Below are 8,623 nucleotides of genomic sequence, written 5' to 3'. Positions count from 1 at the left end.
CGGTTTTGGATCCGATCACCCGTTAACAGCCCGGACCAATGGGGATTTTCCACGTGTAAAATCTTCATTGGCTAGAGGAAACACGTGTCAGCTCCACGTTGGCACAGCTGTCACTCATCTAATGGGCGAGACGCGCCTATGATATTTTGACACATGGACCGGCCCATAAAGTTTAAATGGGCCGTCCCGACTAAAGGCCGAAAAGATTTTGCGGCCATAATGGGCCGGCCCAACTTAAGGCTTATGAGATTTTGCGGACCATAATGGGCTGGCCCGGCTAAAGGCCCACAAGATTTTGCAGGCCATAATGGGCCGGCCCAGGTAAAGGCCCACAAGATTTTTGTGTGCCATAATGGGCCGGCCCAGCTAAAGGCCCACGAGATTTCGCCGACATTAATGGGCTGGCCCAGCTGTAGGCCCACAAGATTTTGAGGACCCTAGTAGGCCAGCCCATTAACTGGCTGCCATGTTTTGGGCCAAATGTCGGCCCATATTTGATCCGGTCCATTAATGGCCTGCCATGTTCCGGGCCTAATAATGGCCCATATGAGATCCGGCCCGTTAAAAGCCTACGATGTTCTGGGCCAAATTACAGCCCAGATCAGGTCCGGCCCTTTAAGAGGCTTTGGGCTAAATTATGGCCCATATCAGATTTGGCCTTTTGGACGATGTGCTTTTGGGCCCACTTGCTAAAGGCCCATTTAGTAATTCGTCCTGATATTAGTTTTGGCATGTTAAGGGCCCGTTTAACATTTCGGCCCTATATTAATTTCGGCCTGTTAAAAGCCCGTCATATAGTTGGGCCTAACTACGGCCCAGTTTGCATCCGGCCTGCTCGCAGCCGATATCTGATTGGGCCAAACAAGGACCGAGACAATTTTGGCCTGTTAAAAGCCCGTGATTTGATTTGCACAATCATGGGCCGGGGTCCATTTTGGGCTACTTCCGGCCCGTGAGCTGTTCGGCACGTTTCAGGCCCAACCTACTTCTCAGCCTCCTAAAAGCCCATTGAGTTTTCTTGCGAAAAGAGGGTCGGTGGTTACTCGTCCTATTAAAGGCCCGAATCTACTAGTGGGCCAGTTTACTTTTGGCCTTTTAACAGACCAAGATGACGGGGCCCATGATGCGGATCATATATCGTGATTGCATGACGGCCCGATTATGTACCGTAATTTTACGGTTTGGCCGGTTTACTGCGAAGACAGGATATATATACAATAAAATAACTGCAACATCGTGAATAAGAAAAACCTAGACTATACAATAAAGAAATTACGGCATATTACATCCACTGGGCATGAAAGTTTGTCACTATGGTAATAAAGCACAAGCAGACAGCAGATTACATACACTGAGCATCAAAGATCACCACCAGTGCAAATAAACATGCCGCCAAAATAATATACAAAACCGATAGCACTTCAATAGAGTTCAAGAAAGGTTAGCCCTGCTGGGGAGCTGCAGCGCAAGCAGCTGAGCAAGCTGATGAGACTGCTCTTGTTCAACACTTATATCTTCCTCACTCTGAAAGATAAACAAGCAGACAGATGACAGGTTTTGCACATAAAAGTATCAGTGCTGACAATTCATCACATTTCTTACTAACGAATAAATTGACACAATTTAAAATTGCATTAACACAATATGGTATTGTTCAGGTCAAGACATGGCAGAAAATGACATTGTGAAGGAGTTGGCAGCTTCACGACACCACTGGGTTACAGATCAAGAACTCATAAGTATCAATAGATAGTGTGTTGTCAATTTATCCCATTTCAGATTGGCAAATAAAGAGACGGTTTAAATAATAGTAGAATGATATGACATTGTTCATAGTTAAGACATTGCAGAATATGACATTGTGCTATACTGGGTAGGTTCACCACACCACTGGATTACGGATGAAGAACAGAAGCATACATGCAGTGCAAAAGAAGATCACTTGCTCTGTATAGTTTAATTTACATGGTATGAAGAAGGAACTTGGTTGTACAACTGAAAACTTAAATTGAGAAGGACAAACTTTTGTTTATGAACTACATAATAAAATTTAAACATGCAATTTGATGCAAACACCAAAAATAAAGAGCTGTTGTAGTCATTGTCGGTGTCAAAACTGGCGAATCACGGGTAAGGTGTCCCGAACTGTGCGTCTAAGGCTAATGGTAACAGGAGACTGGGAACACGATGTTTACCCAGGTTTGGTCCCTCTCGATGGAGGTAATACCCTACTTCCTGCTTGATTGGTCTTGATGATATGAGTATTACAAGAGTTGATCTACCACGAGATCGTAGAGGCTAAACCCTAGGAGCTAGCCTATGATTATGATTGTCTTGTCCTATGGACCAAACCCTCTGGTTTATATAGACACCGGAGGGGGCTAGGGTTACATAGAGTCAGTTATAGAGAAGGAGATCTATCATCCAGATCGCCAAGCTTTCCTTCCATGCAAAGAAGAGTCCCATCCGGACACGGGACGAAGTCTTCAATCTTGTATCTTCATAGTCCAACAGTCCGGCCAAAGTATATAATCCGGCTGTCCGGATACTCCCTTATCCAGGACGCCCTCAGTAGCCCCTGAACCAGGCTTCAATGACGATGAGTCCGGCGCGCAGATTGCCTTTGGCATTGCAAGGAAGGTTCCCTCTCCGAATACTCCAAAGTAATTTTTGAACACCTAAGTCATGTCCGGCTCTGCAAGATAAATTCCACATTCCACCGCAGAGAGAACAATAATCCACAAATATGATCTGCTGATAATTTCTTCATAGCGTGGCATCACGCCACGGCCCGGCCTTTATTTGATCTGTTATCCACAACCAGCTACTGCGCATATTGCGAGGCGGTTTCCTTGGCGCGTCTTATCAAAGCAGAGATCGTGCCCCCTTAACGCGGGAGACTCTTCAATACGGGCGTGGGTAATCCAACCGCCCAACCATACCACCAATCGCGGTGAGTGGGGAACAAGCAAGTTCCATTAGGCAAGCGGGGAGGCACAAAGTTTCATTGCCTCTATAAAGGCGAAAGGCCTCTTCCTTTCTACCCATGCCTTCTTCTCCTTCTGCTCGTCCCTTTCCTTTCGCCCGAGCCCTAGCGCCCAAGCATTCATCTTCCCCACCAACAAAGGTTCTCCGAAAATGTCCGAATCCGGAGCAGGAGGCAAGTGGATGGCCTCCTCCGTCCAGGAGAAGGATATTAAAAAACTATGGGCGGCCGAGTATCTGGCCAAGAAAATCGGCCACCGTCTTCCGACGGTGGGACAGATTGTCCCTACTCCAGAGCCTCATGAGAGGGTCGTTTTCCTCCGCCATTTCGTCCGTGGGCTTGGGTTTCCCCTTCACCCTTTTGTTCGCGGCATCATGTATTACTACGGGATTGATGTTCACGATATATCCCCCAATTCCTTCCTCAACATCTCGACGTTTATCGTCGTGTGCCAGGCTTTTCTCCGCATCTCGCCACACTTTGGACTATGGCTGAAGATCTTAAATGTGAAGCCCAAGGTGGTGAACGGCGAGCACGCCGAGTGCGGAGGCACCATGGTGAGCAGAATGCCCAAGGTCACATGGCCGACGGGTACTTTCAATGATTCCGTCAAGGAGTGGCAGCAGCAGTGGTTCTACATCACTGTGTCGCGCGGCAAAAAATGGGCCGCCGCTCCTGAGTTTTGATCTGGAGCCCCTTTGCAGCTTACGTCCTGGCCCAAGAAGGGCTTGAACTGGTCGTTGTCCGACGAACTATCGGTAATCTAGGCGCGAGTCAAAGGTATGGAAGACAGGGCCATCAAGCTTGTTGACGTAGTCCAGGTGATGCTGGTCCGCCTTGTCCTTCCTTGTCAACACAGAAGCTGCAATTTGTGGGAGTATGACCCGGCCGAGCACCAGATCCTGTGGGAGCTTTTCGGCTCTTCGCACAAGGACATCTAGAAGGTGCTTTTTAAGTCCGGCAAACCGTGGCCGGACTCTGCTGCGAACCGCGGGTACCAACTGTCCCACCCCGCAAGTCCGGTAAGTCATCATTATGTCTTGGCCATCCGCATGTTTCATTGGTATGTCCCGAGGGAGATGTTTTTTAACGTGCTTTTCCACGATTACCTCAGGGATGGACGAAGAAGGCGGGGCGGATTCATTGTCCGGCCCCGCTACCGGAAGAACCGGCGGGACCACTTCTGACGAAGATGCTGGTCCCAGCGCCTTACGAGGCGCCTAAGAAAGAGGCCAACAAAGAGGCCAAGGAGACCAGGAGCGGCCTCCTTGTCCCGGTGCCTCGGAAACGAAGTTCGAAGACTCTAGTGAACATCCCTCCTCCGAAGAGGACGTGGAGTAGGAAGAGGACGAGTCGCCTACGGGGGGAGGGAATAAAAGGACAGCCTCCTCATCCTTAGAGGCAGATTCGCCTAAGAGGGGAAGAACACTCATCCCAGAGGTGTCCACCACGGCTACCGACAACACCACGGAGTGGGATCCCAGGGCCCTGCCCCTAGTAAACTCGTAAGTGCATGAAATCCGAACATGTCCATGCATCCGGGATTACTAAAGTGTAATATTTCGATTTGCACCGTACTTTTTACAGTCCGGCAAGGTCTCCCGCCAAACAGTCCTCATCGGAGGATTCGTTGAGTTCCGATGCCTTGGAGAGCGATACACCTCCAAGGGCCCCTTCTCCAAAGCCTGGTTATGACACCGAGGTGTTGTCCCAAAAGGACCTGGACCAGGGCGGCGTACCTCAGGGGCCGGACACGCGGGAGCGGTGGTTGCCATGAATGTCGATGGCGGGGGCGATCTTGGATTCGGCCCACAGACGGACACAGTCCTGGAGACCCTTGAAGCTCCGGGATCAGGTAGGCAGCCCCTCTTGACTGGAGGGGGCAACCCTACTTCACCTGCGACCTCTGTCCAACCAAAGGTGTCGGGCGGCTTATCAACAGCGCTGGAGAGCGCTTCCATCGTCGATGAACATCGCGCCCTTATGGGCGCGGTGATAGAAAAGATTCAGGCCACTCAGAGCGGACTGAATGAATCCTGCATCAGCCTTATAAAAGGCTTGGAGGTATGTTTTAGGAGTTTTTAGAAGACTGTCATAGTATAGATAGTAGCCCCTAATACACTGTTCAGTGAGGACAGGAACCGGACAGGGGATCAAATTTCCCCGTAGCGACTGCCTCCTCTCATACTGCAGAAGTGTCCAGACTTAAGCAGAGTCTAGAGTGGGCTGAAGAGGAACTCGGCCGAGTAAAGAAGCAGTTGGAGGATAAACAAGGTATGTTGAAACTTTAGTAAGTTTTAGCACAAGTAAGTAGTTGTGTCTAATTAAATCATTTATATCACGCACTCTAGGGGCGAATGCCAAAATTGAGGCGCTCAAGAAGGCTGTTGCCTTGGCCGAAAAGAAGGAATCCACGGAGCAGGCTCTCCACGAGAAGCACGAGGCTAGGGTCATTGAAGCTGAACGAGAGCTTCAGGAGGCCGTGAAGAAAAGCGAGACTTTGGAGCAGAGTCTATCATTGAAAGAATCCGAACTCATCCAAGCTCTCCAAGCCGCAAATGATGCTCGGGAGGAAGCCCAGGCTGCTCTGAAGGATATTCAGGAGGCGCGGAAGATTGCGGCTGGTAAGGCTTTTTCGTATTCAAAGCGATTTATATGCGGTAGCAGGAAAAATTCAGGGTGACCCATTGAATCCTGATTTCTCCAGGGGCGTTTGCGGATCTGCCGCGCAGCATATCTGATGCTGCTCAATTCTATCAAGCTGAGGAGAAGGAGACTCCAGAGAAGCTCTTCTGGTCGCAGTATTTGGCGCCGAATTATCCGGTGCCATTTGTCGACCAGCTGAAGCAGCTGGTCGAACTGCACCAGGTGGCTGAACTAGCCATGAAGGATTTGGTTATCCGGCTATGGCCCGCCGAGCCCATTCTGAGCAGTTTCTTTGGGCTCGTGAAGCGAATTATGAGTGTCTGCCCTCGGCTTGACGTCATTAAGCGGTCGGTTTGTATAGAAGGTGCGCGAATGGCATTTGCCCGTGCGAAAGTGCATTGGGGAAGATGGATGCTGAGAAGCTGATGACCGAGGGGCCACCGAAGGGGAAGGAGCACCGCAAGCCCGAATTATATTAAGATGGTGTCCTGAAAGGGGCCCGCCTAGTGGCAAAGCAATGTGCGAAAGGCATTATTTTTCCCTAAAGGCAGTCATGCTGTCCTTTGTAAGGCGGAACAAGGTCACTTTTATGTATTTGCCTGTTATATGAAAATTTTATTCCTGCGCGGCTGTTTTATATATTAGTCTTGAGAGTTGGCTAGTCGTCGGCTTCTGCCCCCACGTAGGAAGTACGGGGGTGTTCGGGATACACCTGAACACTCTTTACCCCATTCTTGGGTCCATAAAGGAGGTGTTCAGCACAGCGAACCAGTCAATCGGACTATAGGGCTTTATTACTCTCACTTAGCCATAGGAATTCGAATATGGGAGGCGCAGCCCCTGGTGTTCGGAAGACCGCACGAGGGGCCCTAATAGTGCCTGATCAGTAGATTGATCCTTCGCACTCTGCATTTTATTATGGCGCTATGCAAAATAAATCCTTAAAGATTTTACAACCTCTCGAACAGCTGACCAGCTCTCGCCTTATCATGACAGTCAGTTTTTGGCTTTCTCTACTGAGGTGTTCGTCCGGAAGAACCAGGACACAATCGCAGTAGTTCTCCCAGCGCTACCTTAGCCGATATTGCGGAACGTAAGGTACCAAAACATGGGAGCCGGGCAAACCCAACTAATGACCCAAGACATGATTCGGAGCTGATGCATATAATGCTATAAGTTCGGGGTGCCGAACGACCGAGAAGGTGGTAGGACTTTGTTGCCATAGTGCGGGCGCAATGAAGCCCCTGGTGTTTTAAGGCATAACACGATGTTCGGATGCCGTTGTGACAAAATGTCAGTGAGAAATGATAGCACATAAGCGTCAAATGACTCTACATGTTGTATTCAAGTAATACGGCTATGCGTATGAGTATGGTGCATGTTATAAAAGAGAGGCATGACGGAAAAACATGTTTGGATCGGGCGGTAGGGAGTTGTGATGGATCCGAAGTAGTATCCGAATTGTATTCGGGTGGGGTCAAGATTCCCCCTTTGTGCGTTCGAGCTGATTCCATGTCGCCGGTCCAGTTATGCGCAAAGGCAAACCTGCAAAAAATGCTAAAGGTGTGTGTGTGTGCCACGTAGTGGCTGAGCCGTGGGATGTGGCTCGTCCAGCTTATGCTGGAGGGTCTGTTTGAGCCCTCATCAGGCTGAGGTATCGTGAAGTAGTTCATACTCCTTTTGTGTCCGGGAGTTTGGCTGTTGAATCAAGGTTCGATTGAAAAAGTCGCGACTCGCTGCTTCTATTACTAAAGGGGCCAAATACACTTCGGCACCGAGGTGAAGCTCGGTCTTGCCCGTAATTGTGACTACATTACGTGGGTCTGGTGTTTGAAGATTGTTGTGGGCATTGTGTGATAATGCGTTGAGTCGCAGTTTGTCCTGGCAATGCTGAATAGCTACTGCCTGGAGGTGTAATGTCGAAGGTTGATTCTTCGGTATGGCGACTTTTCGGTGATCCGAAGACCATCTCCAGAGTGGCGGGGCCTAAATGACCTTCGCACCTAGTTATGACACTCTGAAATGAGTTTATTAGTGGGTCTGATCCTCGAGTGATCCATCCCTATCCGGTGCACCGTGTCCTGGTGCAGCAAGTTTGGACTGTTGTCGCCGCCAATAGGGGAATACCTCTGGTTGATATTGGCCAGACAGTCTAGTCGATCGAAGATGATCGGTCGTATTTTTATACGACGGGGCAACTTGCTTTGTTGAGTTGACATCCCGAAGAATGTACGTCCGCTCCCATGTGGATGGTGCTTGTCATGTTCATGGTTTTGTTTGGCGGAAGAAATTTCTTTTGCCCTGTGTTGCTTGATGGTCTGGGCTTCTTGCCCTAGGACCCCTTCTTACTGTTTCCGGCATCGACCTGCCGATCTGTTTAAAGACCCAGCATTCTCTATTGGTATGATTGGCTATCGCTCCTGGGTACCATGAATTTGACATGGGCGGTCAAGTATGCGGTTCAGGCTGGAGGGGCCCGAATTATTATTTTGAAGTGTCTTCTCCCGCTGAACGGGCTGAGGGCTACGGGCTCCTGTATTGACTGTCGTGTCCTGGGCGTCATCCTTTGTCTTGGGACGCTTATATTTGTTGCGCCAAGGTTTGCGGACGCTGTTTCTGGCTGCTGATGTGCCCAGGGTGCTTGCTATGTTGTTGTTTAGTATGCTTTGCTTGTCTTGCGCATAGCCCCTAGCCGTAGTGTGTTGGCCGCGGGGTTTAGGTTGGCGTCCAGGCTTTAGTGCCTCTTCCTCGAATTGAGGTAGTAGCCTGCGCTTTGGTTAATATTTTGTTCGGCGGTCGAGTCCGTATTTCTCGGCTACCCGGGCCTTAGTCCGTTTGTCTGTTAGCATATCCTGATCTGCTTGTAGCTGATGTTGCTTCTTCTTTAGGCTTCTTGCGGTGGCTATAAGCTGGCGCTCGAAGCGCTCCCGCTCTACAGGATCCTTAGGGACGTTGAATTCGTCGTCTCCTAGGCTCACCTCGTCTTCGGAA

Source organism: Triticum aestivum, chromosome 6B (assembly GCF_018294505.1).
Source record: "Triticum aestivum cultivar Chinese Spring chromosome 6B, IWGSC CS RefSeq v2.1, whole genome shotgun sequence".
Classification (NCBI taxonomy): Eukaryota; Viridiplantae; Streptophyta; class Magnoliopsida; order Poales; family Poaceae; genus Triticum; species Triticum aestivum.
This window is presented reverse-complemented; position numbering follows the sequence as displayed.